This window comes from Carassius carassius, chromosome 7 (assembly GCF_963082965.1).
Source record: "Carassius carassius chromosome 7, fCarCar2.1, whole genome shotgun sequence".
NCBI lineage: Eukaryota > Metazoa > Chordata > Actinopteri > Cypriniformes > Cyprinidae > Carassius > Carassius carassius.
Window position 1 is genome coordinate 19,986,593 of NC_081761.1, and position 6,348 is coordinate 19,992,940.

General features: G+C 37.0%; 1 pseudogene; it reads right to left on the reverse strand.

Moving 5' to 3' along the window:
* Positions 1 to 2,131: 2,131 nt before the first annotated feature.
* Positions 2,132 to 5,986, reverse strand: LOC132143292 (periodic tryptophan protein 2 homolog; annotated as a pseudogene).
* Positions 5,987 to 6,348: the final 362 nt, after the last annotated feature.

A 6,348-nucleotide genomic window follows, 5' to 3' on the forward strand; every position in this document is an offset into this window, starting at 1 on the left:
GTCCAGAAAGGTAAGAAAAACATCATCAAAGTAGTCCATGTGACATCAGAGGGTCATTTAGAATTTGTTGAAGCATCGAAAATACATTTTGGTCCAAAATAGCAAAAACTACGACTTAATTCAGCATTGTCTTTTCTTACGTGTCTGTTGTGAGGGTTCAAAACAAAGAAGTTTGTCATATCCGCTAACGAAATGAATAATTCAATGTAACCGGATCTTTTTGAAACATTTCACCAAATCGGACTGAATTGTTTTAAACGGTTCGCGTCTCCAATACACATTAATCCACAAATGACTTAAGCTGTTAACTATTTTAATGTGGCTGACACTCCCTCTGAGTTAAAACTAACCAATATCCCGGAGTAATGCATGCACTCAAACAGTACACTGACTGAACTGCTGTGAAGAGAGAACTGAAGATGAACACCGAGCCGAGCCAGATAATGACTCTTTCATGACATTACCATGGTTATATGGTTTTTAAAATAAACAATAGAGTAAGTAATAATAAACTATGGAATTTGAAGTAAAAACAAAACAAACAAACAAAAAAAACTACAAAAACACCATTTAGAAAATTTGAATATTCCCCAGTATGTAATAACAGTATAATTTACAATAAATCAATTTCTACCAAAACATAGGCTCTTTGTACCATGTTAATAACTGCATTATGGTGCTGAATGACAAGCCTACTGGTGTTTTCCAATATACCTCTTCATGCATTTTCCATTGTCATGGCAACACTACAGAACCTTAATTGTTCTCATATCACACGACTGTCAAGTGACTAATCAAGCTTTTTATCACTTATAAATCGTGGCAGAAGCGCAGTGCGGGTGACTGATCCCATTCTGCTTTATGCGCTGCTGGTGGATGGATCGGGTGGGATGCAAACCGCTTCACACGTTTGGAGTAATTCCCCTAATTTTGCGCCTAATTTTGGGGAGGTCTCCCTCACTTTGGCGATCGGCCAACTGCTCCACCGGCTCAGCGGGAATGTCCTGGTGCTCCCGATGGCCAGAACATCCCTGGGTGGTAGGCGATCACAGGCCCCCCAGACCTCTGGGCCCTATGTCCTCTATCACCCTTCCCCCCACTAGTGACACCCCTGGTTTTTGTATGATATAAATATGAGACAAAAACACATACGGGGCATTTTTACACCAACATTTTAAATTTCAGGGCATAACTGCATTTGTGGTGTTGTTGCCCTGCATAATATTTGTCAATAGTCAACTGTATGTAATGTAAGATGACGAATAGGTCTGGGGGTGGGGCCAGTGTGTTAACTGCATTTAAATATTTTAATCGTGTTATTTTTTCATAACTAATTAATCAAGTTATTGCATTAAACTGACAGCCCTAATATGTGTGTGTGTGTATGTATATATATGTGTGTGTGTGTGTGTGTTTGTGTATATATATATATGTGTTTATTTTTTTATATATATATATGGGGTGTTAACAGTTCACAAATTTCACAGATTGGTTTGATATAACACTGCGGTGTCATGGTTTGGTACATTTTCGATACAGCAAAAACAAATGCCGGAGAAATTTCCTTGACTTTTTTTTATTTTTTATTAAAATAACATCATAAAACATGATTTTAAAAATATGTTAGACTATGGAAGGCCTTTTGACCATTACAATTTATCGAAGATGGTTCCATCCTGTTTGCTGATTTTCAGTGTTGTTTAAGTTCTGTTTAAGTTATATGTTATTTTATTTTAGGCCTATAGCATGGTGTTTTTGTATTCGTTTTGTTAAGAAATTAAACATTATATGTTTATTGTGAGTTTGTCATACAGTTTTTTTGTTGTCCATTCAATCAATTAACACCCAATTGAAGCTAATTTGAGAAAAATGGGCACAGGCATTTACAAGCTATTTAAAAGCAAATAAAAGAAAACTATAACAAACTAACTCACTATCACAACCTGGTGTACATTATATTTCACACACTTTAAGCTGTTTTATTATCCAAATGTAATAGGATTAGTCCAACGGATCATTCGGTTTGTATTGCGTACCATCATTACACCTCTATATATATATATATATATATATATATATATATATATAATGTATTTATTTATACTTTTTGTTATTTGTAGCAATCTGTGACTTACTTTCCCTTGGCTGACTGTTTAGCATTGATCTTTTCTGTTTCTTTACAGCCCATCTGCAGGTCATGGCGGCCAGCGATAGAGCCAGTCTGTCCTCCAGTCTGAGGGTTCCAGAATGTGATCTAGAGAGGCAACTGCCAATTCCTGACCATCAGGACGATATGTTACAGCGAGTCCTGAATAAAGACAGGTGCCAGGCATCTTTAAATAACACATCCTTTTCTATCCAAACCACCTGCTCTGTTTCGCTCTAAACATTTACATAAACGGTCACTTTGTGAACTTGCCATCAGAGGTAAGCCGCAAGGTCTCTTTGGTCTGCCAGCTGTCCAGCATGTCCCGGAGCCGGACTGTTTTGTCCCATGACACACTGGCAAGCACAGACTGGACTGGACTGAAGCACAAGTTGCTTACAGGACCCTCATGACCACTGAGCACTTGCTCCAGCAGTAAAAAGTTACAAAGAACCCAATTACATATCAAATGATGTTTGCACAGATATTATTATTCTTGGCTGAAATGGAAAATGATGGACCCACTGGGACAAAAGGCAAATCTTAAGCTTAACTTTAAGTATCATTTTTAGTATTCAACCATTTACAACAATCCATACCTTTTATTGACAAATTGATAATTATATATATATATATATATATATATATATATATATATATATATATATATATAAAAACAAGGATATTACACACTGCACTTATCACATGATCAGAAACAAGCACACTAATTCAGTGGTATCTGACCTCTAGCAGTCGTTCAGTCTGCATGGACCACAGGAAGATCTCAAAAGAGTCTTGAGAACCTGCACACACCAACTCCCCACTACGGTCCACTGCCAGAGAGGAGAACTGAGCCGGTCGTGGAGATGTCAAGGATAGGGAAGTTCCGATACCTGAGAAAACAGAATGAGAACAGAGACTAAGAATAAAGAGAAAACAGAGTATTCAGCAATGCAGAATGTGCACACTACAACATTCTGGCGTAGAACCCGGATGCACTGCGCCTCGGTTGAAAGCAGAGGAATGCACACGCATGCGTCATGTTACTGTTGTGAACATGTGTCAAGACTCACACAAAAAATAAGAAATTGTTGAATAAAGTCATTTATTTTTTTTATTTTTTTTGCACACTTTCTCGTAGCTTCATAAAATTACGGTTGAACCACACTGATGTCACATGGATTATTACTACGTTATTACTTACTATGCTCTTGGATTTCATCAAAAATATCTTTATTTTTTATTCCAAAGATGAGAATTCACAGAGGAAACCAAAGCATGATGTATTGTGCAACAGAGAATGCATAGTTTGGAAATGGACATCAGCTGATACCTGTGTAGGTAAAATGCTCGAACAGTGCCATCTAGTGAGGCGCTGACCATCACAAAGCCACTGGAGGTGAAGGCAACATTGGTGACACTGCTGAAGTGTTCAGTGAACCTCACAAAACAGAGGCCACAGTTGGTATTCCACACTTTAACCTGAAAAGCAACAGTATAACTGTATCTCTCTTATTTATCCCTCGACAAAAACCTAGTGGTAGAAGACTTACTTTCCCATCATCTCCTCAAGTAATAAGATACTGAACATCAGGTGAATAAGCCAAAGAGTTCATGTTGTTGAAGTGTCCCTGCTGTTTGAACACATAGGACTCACTCTGCCATTCCCAGACCAGCAGCTGGCCCAGACCTTTAACACGGGACACAAACAAGGCATTACAGTAAAGGACAGCACACCGTTGTGCTCTGATGAACAAACTTATTGAGACCAATACCTGAACAGCCAAAGCCAATCCAGTCACCAGTTAGATTCATAGCAATGGTAGAAATCCTCTGATCTGAAATACTAGATGTGATATTATGCTACATTACAATTCAATATGAGTAGTCACAAAAACCTGTGACTAAGGCTGAAGATACATTAAAATACGAAATACTCTGTTTGTTATAGGGCTAGGCAAAATTGTAGCAAACATCATTTCTTAAAACTCCCAAGATCTTTCAATCTATATAAAAAATATTTTTATTGAATTGTCCTGGTGAGCTGCACACAATAGATTACATTGTGAACAGTGCAGTCTGGTTCACAAAAGTTAGCTCTTGACTCCCCAGCCCTGCTGGAGATTTTTGACAAATACACTATAATACACTGGAAATATATGACAAACCTGAGTGAGTGAATGAGGTCCAATTTTGGCAGCTCATGCAGGTGGAATGCTCCAGATGCAAAACCTGTCACAAGGATGTATGTTTTCTTGTGGAAAGCTGCAGCTGTCAACTTGTTGAAATCACCCGCCTTGTTAAAATAGTGTCTGCAACAAAAGACAGCTTTAAAATTTTATTACAATACAGACATGAAAACATTTGCCATTTTTCATAACAAAAAACATGGTGTGAATATGTCTTGAGAATAGACCCACAGATTGAAGAAATAAGGATAGTTTCAGAGGGGGAAAAGACTCACTTGCTCCTCTGTGAATAACAGACATTTGTGATGCCTTCCACTTGTTTGGGTGTATCTGTGCTTCCTTTAATCACATCTCCTCTGGTCTCTCCATCCTCCCCTATAATTTCCTCAACATCATCATCATCTTTGTTTTCTTCCCTTTCTTCTCTCTTTTTTTTCTCCTCCTCAATCTTCTTTCTCTCAGAGTATTTTGGGCCATTCTGTAAACCCTCAAGCTCAGTGTCACCTTCCCATACACACAAAGTGCCTATCTTGGCTCATGTGTACATCTTTGAAAACAAATTAAACGGCTTATATGTGGCATATGTAAGAACAGGTCATTACAGCAATGCAAAAACAAACTTTACAATTACAACTTTACAAACAATTTACAATTTTTTTTTTTACATACATCTAAGCTGTCCTTCTCAAAGAAACAGCCAACTATGATGTCCTTATGGCCACCAAGTGAGTAATAGATTAGATTCGCCCATCTCTCTGCTCCAAAGAACCAAGTAGTCATGTACTTACTACCAACAGCAAAGCACCTAGTTATCAGCAAAGGAGAGTGAGAGTTTAATCTGTGGTAAAATTGAATTATTCCCACAAGCAATCAACATGACTGCAGTCAATGAATTAACATCTTGTGAAGCGAAACGTTATGTTTTTAAGAAACAGATCCATCAAGATATTTTAACTTTAAACCACTGTTTCCAAATAAGAAGTCCTCTATTCATAATATTACTTTCTCCAGTGAAAAAGGCATCTCATGTGAATCAGGAGAGGAGTATACACAGATCGAGCAGTGTTGACAAGTCAAAACAGATCTAAACAAATATGTGGGTGGATTTTGATATGAGACGACAGTGGATGGACTTTTTCACTAATGAATGTTATTACAATTAAGGACTTGTATTTTGGCCTGAAGCAACGGTTTGAAGTTACGTGGATTATGGTGATGATTTTATTAGCTCTTTGGACTCCCATTCACTGCAAAGGATCCACTGGTGAGCAAATTATATAATGCTAAATTTCTCCAAATCCGGCATGAAAAAACAAACTCATCTACATCTTGGATGGCCTGAGGATGAATACTTTTTGCACAGAACTATTCCTTTAAGAGTGCAAGAAATTATAAAATGCACAATTAAAAGGGAATGCTTTTTGCAGCAGCATTCAAACATTTAAGGATACCGAAAAAAAGCTGTTACGTACTTTGAATCATCTGTAACAGTCGATACATGTTGTTTCATCAAGTGGTCCTTAATAACTCTGTCTAATGCAAATGCATTAAACTCTCGGTTTCTTCCAGGTGCATGATACATTAGAGCCACATTTTCCTTTGTTACCACAAACAAGACCAGGAAAAAAAGTAATAACCAAGAGCTGTTCATGCATAAAATCTTATAAATATTATAAAGATAATAAGTGCTGTGTGTAATAATTAACTTTCCATCAGGGGAGAAGGACACACTATGTTTTCCCAACTTAAACAGTGAGGTTTAAAACTACAATTTTGAAATGCTTATATGTTCTCATTCATTACATAGTTTTTTCCATTACAGATTATATAATTTGCATAACACATTGCATTGAAAGCGTAGTTAAAATATTAGTATTACATTCAAAATATTTATTTTCCATCAAGTAGCACTTCCTTGAGTAGCATTTCACAGCTGCAGGTTTGAAAAAACTGAGGATCCATGCTGTCCAGCATGTTCCAAAGTTTAAAGTCAAGTCATCTTAATTTATATAT